This window comes from Macaca nemestrina, chromosome 6, assembly GCF_043159975.1.
Source record: "Macaca nemestrina isolate mMacNem1 chromosome 6, mMacNem.hap1, whole genome shotgun sequence".
Lineage (NCBI taxonomy): Eukaryota > Metazoa > Chordata > Mammalia > Primates > Cercopithecidae > Macaca > Macaca nemestrina.
The window spans coordinates 143,183,004-143,195,177 of record NC_092130.1 but is presented as its reverse complement, the minus strand read 5'-3'; the positions used below and the strand labels follow the sequence as shown (position 1 = coordinate 143,195,177).

Here is a 12,174-nt window from a genome sequence, read left to right as displayed (position 1 = left end):
TGCCAAAGGGGTTCAAGGAAACAAACATGATTACAGCCTCTGGTTTAGCAGTTCTCTTTGGAATAGGAAGGTATTTCTCCCTATTATTTTAAAATTTGGTGCCTGAACTAGGTCAGAAAACTCCCGAATTAATCTCCTGTTAAATATTTAAACTGCTTAGCACTGTGCTTGGTATGTAGTAAGTCCTCAACAAGTGACAGATAATATCTTATTGTTTTTACAATTTCCTTGTTGCACCAAATGGAGGGAGTAGTTGCTGGCACTTGTATGTTTTTGATTCCTCTCTTGGTACTTAGAGAGTTCCCTGACAATATGCCCAGGCTGGCCTGATGGAGGGAGATGGGAGACAAGTGGATGTGAGAGGCCACCTAGAGGGGAACCAGTCAACCGTGGCGAGCCCATTCTAGACGCTCTTACTCCCAGGGGACCCTGCTGGCACAGATCCACCAGCTGAGTACAGATGCATGACCAGTCCAGCACAGATCAGCCAAGCCTGGCCCAAATCAGCAGAACCTCCTGGCTGACATGAATGTTCATTGCTATTTTTGTTAACAAGTATGATGAAAATGAAACAACTAAGATGTATTTGTCAATCACGTGAGTGACTTCTTTGCAGAATCAGATAACAGTTTTTACAAACTGAAAAAATATTTTCCTATTACATTGTGGTATTTATAATGTAAGGGTTATAAACATGACACAAAGTTTAGTCTATGTTACTAATATTGTGTCCATCACTTTCTAACACGGCAGTATCTCAAGCTCTGACGCTGATTTCTATGGTGTAAACGGTGATAATATTCCCACTATAGCTGACTTCTGGCTACCAATGTGATGTCACAGAATGTGGAATTGTATATGATGGAAGCATTGTGTACTGAGGAGCATCTCTTCCCAGTTCCAAAAAGTTTTGAACCTTGGCACATTTTGGATTTTGGATTTTCAGATTAGGGATGCTTGACCTACATAACACAAGACACGTAAATAACATAAAAAGCATAAACAACAGAAAAATATAATTAGGATGTGATAAGTGAGTATCTTTGTTTTAAATATAATTTGTAAGTTTATAGAATTTAATTTTTAATAGGAGCTGTGCTTAACAGGCTCATAAAATTGGCTTTTTAAACAATTGACTCTTGGGTGTGGTCTCTGCTGGCTCCAGCATACCCCTGGTTATATAGCATGTTGCGGCAATAGCCAAATGATAGACTGGTGAAGGAGTGGGGAGGTGGGCAAGGGAAGGGAGGAAGGCTGATGAAGGGGATGTAACTGTGCAGATTTGCTTGTGCAGAAAACTGTGACTCAGTCCTGCTGGGACCCTCTAAGAAACTCTGTGGAATGGATCTTAAATTATCTCCCTGGTAGATTGAGGGTCACTTCTGGGGTATTAACTCTCAGGCACATCTGGCCTGTTCTGCCTGTAGGCTGAACATGCTTGCGGGGCCAGAGGACACCCTCAGGCAGAGGGTGCAGGAGGTCGTTGGTGGGTATGAGAACTGTCTGCAGGAGGCTTCTGGGTGAGTTGAGGGGATATGGGTGGGCCACCCTACACCCTTCTTTCTGGGCTTCATTTCCCTCCCTCTAAAATGAGGAAGGACAGTCTCCAAGTCCCTTTTTGATCCTCTAATACAGTTTGAAGAATATTCTTGGCCCTGGAGAAGGACAGTGGGCACGACTAGAATGGAAGAATCCTGCACTTTGTATCTTTTCAGGGTGGTAGGGTAGAATGTGTCACTCTGGGCCTTGCTTTATCCTCACCCTCTCTCCCCTGAAGTGTCAAAGGAGAGGGGAGAGGAATTAAGGCCGCAGAGGTCTAATGTGGTGGCTGGTGGTCAGCCCATCCAGGGTGAATCTGCCCTTCCTCCTCCTCCGGGCCCCAGAAAGTCTGTTCTGCAAATGAGCTGTCCCGTGTCTGATTGCTGCTCCCCAGGTTGGGTTTCTAGACCTTCATGACACTCAGGTTACTGCATGGTCTGGTTCAGGGTATCACTTTCTGAGATATCCTCTCTGTAAAGCCTCTTCGACACTCTCTCCAGAGGCTCTTGACCCAGATACTCAGAGAATACTTGGTTCTTCTTGGCAGAAAAGCAACAAAGTGAGTTGGTAAAACAGGAGGTCCAGCAGAGGACTTCCAAGGGCTTTTTATCTCTACTACTGGGACTCTATTGGTTTCACAAATATGTCAATGTATGCTGCCAAGTGGGTGTTGCCCGTCCAGGTGGCCATGTTGGAATTGATTAAAACATAAATGTAGCTATTTTTTTTTTCTTTCCAGAATTGTTTTTGTAAAGCTGGTCTATGAACCACAAAAGAGAATCATTCATATTACAACCACTTTATTTACCAGTTTTTGGTCCAGGTGGCGTTTTGATTATTTCAAAGTCTAATTCATCCACCAAGGTTGAAGGTAATAGATGCCATCCACACAATACTTTCTGTATTCTAGCTACTATGCTAAGCACATTCCATGCATTTTCTCATCCACAATCCTGTGAAGTAGTTGCCATTTTTTTCTGTTTTTACAGATAGAAATGAGGTATAAAAAGTTAATAAACTTGCTCTAAGTCACATAGCTAGTAAAAGGTGAAGCTGAAATTCAAACCTAGTACTAAGACCACAGACTAGATTCTTAACTACCAATGAATTTCCTATTAATTGATCCATTCAATAATATTATGTGTCAGACACTGTTCCGGGCCTTGAGGAGTGATCAAAAAAACAAGACAGGCAAAAATTCCTGCTTTCTTGGAAGTTAAATTCTATTGGAGGAGGCAGAAATAAAGAAATAGTATACTAGATGAATATATGATATAGTAGTTAGAATGTCATTTAGAAAACAAAAGGGCAAGGTTCAGGGGATTGGATGGCTAGATGGAGGTTGAAATTGTAAATGGAGTGGCTGGCATAGACCTTATGGGTGGATAATAATAGCTTTAGGAGCAGCAGAGGAACCAAGAGAATGTGTTTGGCAGAGAAAACAGTCACCAGTGTGACTGCTTACCAAACTTCCAACAGAACCTTGGTACAGGAGTTCCATGAGAAGAAACTCTAGATTCAAACTAGCCTAAGAAAGGTCAAGAGAGGGCCTAAGGTAGGTTACAAGCTGCACATTTGGGAAGGTGGAGAAAAATGTAAACAGGAAGGAGCTGGTAGGCTTGTGAAGGTTGGATTTCTTTGATTCCATAGGCCTGCAGTAGATGAAGGTCTGTGTCAGGCAAGGGACAGAGGCAGAGTATGGCCAGAGACTGGCAGCCAAAAGTCCGGAATATAGGAAGGTGGAGCAAAAGAGTAGTCCTAGTCTTTAGACATGACACAGGGTTTAGGATCCAAGGTTTGGAGAAACAACAGTGGAGCCATCAGCAAGCAGTACATCTGGACTATGAGAGTCAAGCTGTGACTCTGGTCTCTGTCCTGGCTTTCAGGGACTTTCCTTTGGACATGGCTTAACCCATGACACAAGGCATGATACTGCAGAGCTCTTGTAGATAGTGTTACAACTCTACAATTCTTTTTTAGAAGAAGGTCAGTAAAGGCCTCCCCGGCTTATCAACCTCCCATGGTTTTCCCAGGTAGGTAAGAGATACCACCTTCTACCCAGCTGGTGGCTCAGGCTCTAAACCTAGGACTCATCCTCGATGCCTCTCTTTACCTTACCACCTATGTCCATTGCATGAGCAAAGACCTGCAACTCAACCTAGACCAATTATTGTGAAACCATCCCCTTCGTTCCACCTCCTCTGCAACACTCTCCCTGCTACCCACCAGCCCAAGTCACCATCCTCTCTCACTTGGACAACCACATGGTTTGATGCTACCCTTGTCCCTCCAACTCATTCTCCACACTGTAGCCAGACATATTTATTTGTTTTTGAGACAGAGTCTCATTCTTGTTGCCCAGGCTGGAGTGCAATGGGATGATCTCGGCTCACTGCAACCTCCGCCTCCCGGATTCAAGCAATTCTCCTGCCTCAGCCTCCTGAGTAGCTGGGATTACAGGTGTGCACCACCATGCCCAGCTAATTTTTTTGTATTTTTAGTGGAGACGGGGTTTCACCATGTTGGTCAGGCTGATCTTGAACTCCTGACCTCAGGTGATCCACATGCCTGAGCCTTCCAAAGTGCTGGGATTACAGGCGTGAGCCACCACGTGCGGCCCAGACAGATCTTTTAAAATGTAAATCAAATTTGTCACTCACCCAGTTAACCCCCGACACCCTAATGGTTCCACATCACACCTAGAATGAAGTCCAAGTTCCTGTTGACCCTTCTACTTCATTTTCTCACTCTCTACCTTCTTCTCTCTGCTCTAGCCGCATTGACCTTCTTGCCGTTCCATCTGCACTCTAAGCTTATCTAACTTACAGTGTTTAGAAAATAACAAGGAAATTTCCTTTCTAATGCCTCCTTTCCTTCATACATAATTGGTCATTAAGAAGGGTGACCATTTGACCTGATTTTCCTGGGCCAATATTAGCACTCCCTTTGACTCTCAAGGTCGTCCCAGTTTAGATAACACATTTTTTGGTCATCATATAAGAGTTTGCCATAATCTGTACGTGGCTTTCCCCTCCCTCTCTTCCTTCCTTAAACATATGTAGAGTACATACTAGGGACCCGAGATGTATTAAGTGCTGGAAGCTGGAGACACCTGAAAATAAACAAACCTGGTTATGCCCTCAAGGAAAGTTCAAACATCTGCACAAACACTGAAGAACAAAATAAAACAAAATCACAATGATGTGACCTAGACATTTTCTATTCTACAGACAAAATGGCTGGTTATTGGCTTAAACATTTTGCAGTTTACCCGGATGTTTGGCACCACCTAGACACTGACTTCCCTCTCCCCATCAGTTGATCTCAGCCCTCCTTTTCTTTCCTCCCTTGTTGTTCCCATTACTCAAGATTTGGCAGGTCTCATGCATGCACCATGCCAGAACTTCTTTACATGGAATATGATTAAGACCAAGGCCTCAGGTCTTTGCTGCCTTCTGACAATTCACTGCATAATTTTCTTATTCTCTGTTCCTTCCAGACCCTATTCAGCCAGGCGGGATCTAAATTAGCTTCCTGATGGCCCTTGTATTGCTGCCAAAAGTGTTTTTGATTGCTTGGCCTCCAAGTTCCTGTACCCTGACTCCTTGGTGGCGCCCTGGGGGAAGCACATGAGGCTTGCTGGCCCCTGGAGTGCTGTTTGTCTGCTGGACTCCCTGACCACAGGGTGAGGAAGGCCACCCTCCATGTGGGAGTGAGAGAGGCTCCATGTGTGGTTTTGAGCGGGGTCAGGGGTTGGGGTGAGGATCAGGAACACTCAACCTTTTTGGAGAAGCATGTCCCTGTGGTCATCTATCCCCCCCTGCTGTGCTGGGGAGGGAGTTGGTGACCCTTTGCACAGGATAGCATAAGACAACCGAAATATTACTGTACCCTATAATGGCTCCTTTTTGGCCTACACTGAATTCTTAGAACCTCACCTCTAATTTTACCTTGTATGGGTTTTATTCTTTTTTTTTTTTTTTTTTTTTGTTGAGATGGAGTCTCGCTCTGTCGCCCAGGCTGGAGTGCAGTGGCCGGATCTCAGCTCACTGCAAGCTCCGCCTCCCGGGTTTACACCATTCTCCTGCCTCAGCCTCCCAAGTAGCTGGGACTACAGGCTCCCGCCACCTCACCCGGCTAGTTTTTTGTATTTTTTTAGTAGAGATGGGGTTTCACTGTGTTAGCCAGGATAGTCTCGATCTCCTGACCTCGTGATCTGCCCGTCTCGGCCTCCCAAAGTGCTGGGATTACAGGCTTGAGCCACCACGCCCGGCTGGGTTTTATTCTTGATAAAAGATAACCTTTTAGCAAGCAAATGCATCAGGTGATAATTACATTAACTGAGCCACATATCATTGCCCATCACCTCTAGGGACATAGGACTCAAAAGACTGGCATGTGTGTGGTGAGAGTAGAGAAGATTTCAGGAGAATTCATGATGATGGGGCTCCACTGAGCATGGGGAGTGCCTCTGGGCTGAAGGTGGGAGATTGAGTGTGTGAGGGAGGGCCCTAGGAGAAATTCAGGAGTGCAGCTGGAACAGTGGAGACGTTTAAGAACAACCACCTAGGGCATGACTAGAGTGTACCCTGCTGATGTTTACTCAGTGTGGCTGGGAAAGAGGTAGTGACACTGTCAGTGGGAAAGTCATTCTTCCCCTTGTCTCTCAAGAAACCAAGGAAGCAGAGGGTGGAGAGAACATTCTGCCCTGTGCTCAGGAGAGCTTCTGCAGGCTAAGGAGAGATGGAGAATCAGGACAACGCGGACTGCACCCCTGGCTTCAGGAGAGTGGGCATATAGAGGACACAAATCCGTCACCAGATGCAGAATTCCCCACATTTTCTCAAGGGCAGCGGGGCCATGTTTATAGAAAAGTCAGACCTTAAATCCATATCCTCTTAAGAGACTCAGTAATGTAGGGAGACAGATGACTTCCACCACGAATACAGGGGCTGTGACTTGATCCCTGGCTGCAGGAGGTACTTTATTACAAGGCATTATTGGATCCAGATGTCACACGTCCCATGGAGGCTGCCTGCATGAGACTTCCCACCAAAATCTCCCCTCTACTAGGGCAGAGAAGGGCCCTCAGGAGAAAGGATTTGGATCCATAGAGACAGTCATGCAGGCCTGGGACAGGGCTGCCTTTGGATGTCTCCAGAGGAGGATGGTTTGAGTCATGGTTCTGCAAGAGTCAGAAGAACTGCCCTTTCCCAGCAATGGCAGGTGATCTGGTGGGGAGTGGGGAAGGAGCTGAAGGTTTAGTATTTCTTTTTTTTTTTTTTTTTTTTTTTTTTTTTTTTTTTTTTTTTTTTTGAGACGGAGTCTCGCTCTGTCGCCCAGGCTGGAGTGCAGTGGCGCGATCTCGGCTCACTGCAAGCTCCGCCTCCCGGGTTCACGCCATTCTCCTGCCTCAGCCTCCCGAGTAGCTGGGACTACAGGCGCCCACAACCGCGCCCGGCTAATTTTTTGTATTTTTAGTAGAGACGGGGTTTCACCGTGGTCTCGATCTCCTGACCTTGTGATCCGCCCGCCTCGGCCTCCCAAAGTGCTGGGATTACAGGCGTGAGCCACCGCGCCCGGCCGGTTTAGTATTTCTTTACTTGAGAAAGGAAACAAGGGGATAATAAACCATATAAATGGAAAACATGTTTCTTAAAACAAGGCTGTATGTCAGCAGCACATAGGGCTCATGAGACAAATTCTTTTGTGAGGATGAAGCTTCCCAAGAGTACGTGCGTGTACCGTTCACACACACGAACTGCTCCGTGCCCACAGACATGCACAGGGCCACACGGATACATCTGATATGGTTTGGATGTTTTGTTCCCTTCAAATCGTATGTTGAAATGTGACTTCCAATATGGTGCCTGGTGGGAGGTGTCTGGGTGTTGTGAGAGGATCCCTTATGAATGGCTTGGTGCTATCCTCAAGGTCATGAGTGAGCTCTCTGTGAGTTCACATGAGATCTGGTTGTTTAGAAGAGCCTGGCACCTCCTCACTTTCTCTCTTGCTCCCTCTCTCGCCATGTGATATGCTGGCTTCCCTTTCTGCTGCTTCTATGGTTGTGAGCTTCCTGAGGCCTTGCCAGAAGCCAAGCAGATAGGAGTGCCATGCTTGTACAGCCTGCAGAACTGTGAGCCAAATAAACCACCTTCGTTTACAAATTACCCAGCTTCAGATATTTATGTAGCAACACAAACAGACTAACACAACCTCCTTGTACATAGACATTATAGACCACTCTTATATTAACACATGAATGTTATACCTCGACATACATAATATTGGAGTTCCTTTGCTACATAAACATGTTTATATGTATATATACATTCACACGTGTAATATGGAGACAGAAGCCAACTCCCAATTATCTACCATTATCCCCTCTTTTTATCCAACATGTTTTTCACCCGAGAATGGCTCCTTTTTCTTACCAAGTATAATTCAGCAATCATCAGTTGATCTGTGCTTATGAAATGCAATTATATTGTAATTGTCATTTGCCCCCCTCCCCACAAAGTGCTAAAAATTGATTAACTGTGAAAGGAAAGAACAAAAACAACTGACCCCATGTCAACCTATATTATTCATTTTAAAGTCAGATAAAAACAAAGGTTGTAGAAATGTGTCATTTGGTTTATTTGCATCTTCTTGATGATTGGTACTAATACTTGTAGGTTGGCTGGGTTTCATTCTTCTTGTTGTTTTTTTTCCCTGGCACAGATGAACTGACTTGGGCAAGTTGGGAGTATCCTTGACCTAACAGGCAGAGTCAGTTGTGGGTCATGGCTTATAATCCTCATACCCACTTTTGCTGTGTGTGTGTCTGCATACACGCACGCACACACACACACTATACACTCTGTTTAAATGTGTGATTTTTAGCCCTTGAAAACCTATAACAAAATTGAGGAGGATGTTTTCTCTGGTGGCAGAGTACTGTAAGGGATTCTATTAAGTCCATGAACTGGGGCTCGTGATTGAGGTTGGCACTTCATTTTTAATGCCAAAAAAGGTCTCCTTTTGGGGTGTGTATTCTATCCCTCCAGACGGTAGGAGACATAACAAGTGGGAACTCTCTGATGTGACTTCTGGAAAGGAACTTGTGATTAAGCAGTCTCTCAGGCCTCCTGAAGCCAATGAACAATTTAACCTTGTAGAACTCAGCTCCTACTAGAGTTTGGGGTTTTTACTGGTAACTGATACTTGAAAGAGAAACCCTTCCTGTCTCAACCATTTGGTTGAAAAGCTTGATCAAATGTGTTACCCTTTCTGGTAAATTCCGTGACCACACTTGGATCTTTATTATTGAGGATCCTATAGAGAGAAAGACCAATACATCTGATAAACAGAAGATGAAGCTATAGAAGAAAGGAGATTCTTCATGCAACTGGGACTTTTTCCTTTCTTCGTAAATTCCTGCTATCCATTTGCTTTCCTATTACGGTGAGGATGATGATAATGAATTTGAAGACTTCTACTACTAACACTGACACCACTAAATGTCTTCTCCGTGCCTGGCACTGTGCTGAGATCTTTTACATGCAGCACCTCAGTAAGCCTCACAACAACCCCTTTTATCGCTAAAGAAACTGAAGCTCAGAGAGGTTGAGTAACTTGCTCAGGGTCTCACAGTTAGCAGGCTGTGGAGTGCAAATCAATTCAGGTCTGTCTGACATGTGCTCTTAATTATTGGAGCTTTTGCTTCTTTTCCCAAAAGGGAGCATATTGAGGTTTTAGCAATTTAGGTTAATAGCTGCTTTATACTCTGTGTGTGTGTGTGTGTGTGTGTGTGTATGTGTGTATGTGTATGTGTATATATTTAGATCCATTAAATATAAGCCCAAGTATTTACTAGACTTTTTTTTACTTGCCCCATTACAGAATTAAAATACTTGAACAGAGCTACAGTAACCAAAACAGCATGGTACAGGCATTAAAAGAGACACATAGACCGAAGAAACAGAATAGAGAACATTGAAACAAATCCACCCACCTACAGTGAACTCATTTTTCACAAAGGTGCGAAGAACATACACTGGGGAAAAGACAGTTTCTTCAATAAATAGCGCTGGGAAAATGTAATATCCATATGCAGAAGAATGAAACTAGACCCCTATCTCTCACCATATACAAAAAAATCAAATAAAATGGATTAAATAATTAAATCTAAGACCTCAAACTATGAAACTACTATAAGAAATATTGGGGAAACTCACCAGGACCTTGGTCTGGGCAAAGATTTCTTGAGTAATATCCCAAAAACACAGGGAACCAAAGCAAAAATGAACAAAAGGGATCATATCATGTTAAAAAATAAAAAACCCTGCACTGCAAAGAAAACAATCAACAAAGTGAAGAGACAACCCACAGAATGGGAGAAAATGTTTGCAAACTACCTGTCTGACAAGGATTAATAACCAGGATATATAAGGAGCTCAAAAAACTCTATAGAAAAAAATCTAATAATCTGATTAAAAAATTGGCAAAAGATTTGAATAGACATTTCTCAAAAGACATGCAAATAGCAAACAGATATATGAAAAGGTGCTGAACATCACTGATCATCAGAGAAATGAGATGGCGTGGGCTGGCGGTCCAAGGGAAAAAAAACCCGAGAAAATGTCTGTCCTTCCAAAGAGAACACATTTACAGAAAAATCTTACCAAAGAGCAAAGCCCAGACAAGGGTTCATCCTGATGGACCTCAAGGGTCAAGGCCACTAAAGGAGTCAGAACTGGCTCCAGATCAAAACTGCAATGAGATATCATCTCACCCCACTTAAAACGGCTTTTATCCAAAAGACAGGCAATAATAAATGCTGGTGAGGATGTGGAGAGAGGGGAAACCGCATACACTGTTGGTGGGAATGTAAATTAGTACAACCACTATGGAGAACAGTTTGGAGATTCCTCAAAAAACCAAAAATAGAGCTACCATATGATCCAGCAAACCTACTGCTGTCTACATACCCCAAAGAAAGGAAATCAATATATTGAAGAGAGATTTGCACTCCCATGTTTGTTGCAGCATTGTTCATAATAGCCAAGATTTGGAAGCCACCTAACTGTCCATCCACAGGTGAATGGATAAAGAAAATATGCTTATGCATAATGGAGTACTATTCAGCCATAAAAAAGAAGGCTATTCAGTCATTTGCAACAACATGGATGGAAATGGAGATCATTATATTAAGTGAACAAGTCAGGCACAGAAAGACAAATGTCGCATGTTCTCACTTATTTGTGGCATCTAAAAATCAAAATAATTGAACCCATGGAGATAGAGAGTAGAAGGATGGTTACCAGGGACTGGGCAGGGTAGTTAGTGGGGGTGGGCAGGATGGTTAATGGGTACAAAATAATTGAATAAGGCCTAGTATTAGATAGCACAACAGGGTGACTAGTCAAAAATTTAATTGCACATTTAAAAATAACAAAGTATAATTGGATTGTTTGTAACACAAGGATAAATGCTTAAGGGAATGGATACCTCATCTTTCATAATGTGATTATTAGACATTATAATCCTGTATCAAAACATCTCATGTACGCCATAAATATATATACACCTATATACCCACAAAAATTAGAAATTAAAACACAAAGCAAAATCCCTGCAAAAAATAAAATACTTGAATAGGCTGATGATTTTACATCCTCTCTCCTGATTAAAAAAAAAATCCATGCTCTTGTACCCCTTTAGTTTTTCTTTTTGTTTTGGTGTTTCCTTTCCATTAACCTCCTGAGATTTTTTGAGTCAGCAGCTTTTGCAGTGCCTGTAGTCTTTTTGCTTATGGGTGAGTTTTGGAGACTTAAAGACTACCAAGAAGATATTTAAAGCTTCTGTCAATTTCTTTGAAAATAACAGAATTTAAAAAGTAGAATTTCCCTCTGTCAGTGGCTACTTTCTAGAGGAAACCTAACCTCTGGGGATCTTTGCCAAGAATAAATGGAGGGCCTATTATTTGCTGATCATTATCCTTGAGTTCAGACAGCCTCATCCTGTCTCCTGGCCCCGAGGTATAAATAGAGACACAGAGGAGACTGGCAGAGATCTTGCTGACAGCCCTTCCAAGCTTCCAGAAAGGATGACTCTGCCTATAGGAGTCTGTCTCATGGGTGGGCAGCTCTCTTGTTGACAAAGATTCCTTTTCAGAACAGTGGCCCCTCTGGCTCCCTCTGGCATCTGTGCATCTGTCCATCCACCTGTTTCCTTGTAGGCATTTTTTTAGGTACTATAGATGAGAAAATCAGCAAGATCTGGCTTTTACCTTCCAGGAGTTCCAGTTTACTTGAGACAGATACATAACTAGATGACAAGATGACATAACTAGATGACAAGATAACTAGATGATATAACTAGATGACAAGATGACATAACTAGATGACAATATGGAGAGTATGGATGAAGGCCATGGGAACAAAGGAGAAGGGGCTGTAGGCACTACCTGGGGGAGTCCAGGGAGGCCTCACAGAGGAGGGGGCATTTGAACTGGACCCTGAGGAACAAGAAGGCGCTTATCAGATGGCACCAGCATAGGCAAGAGACCAAATTTGCTAAACCAGCTATGGTATGTATTTGGAAAAGGGTTAACAAGTGGAGGTAATTGATTCATTCTGCCATCTATTT

The 12,174-nt window shown here is 43.3% G+C and overlaps 1 long non-coding RNA gene across 1 annotated transcript; it reads left to right on the top strand.

Moving 5' to 3' along the window:
• The first annotated feature begins 706 nt into the window (after window positions 1–706).
• Window positions 707–9,520, top strand: LOC139363901 (uncharacterized). The gene is made up of 2 exons (XR_011625070.1): window positions 707–1,033; window positions 9,427–9,520. It is a non-coding gene; the product is annotated as an uncharacterized lncRNA (long non-coding RNA).
• Window positions 9,521–12,174: the final 2,654 nt, after the last annotated feature.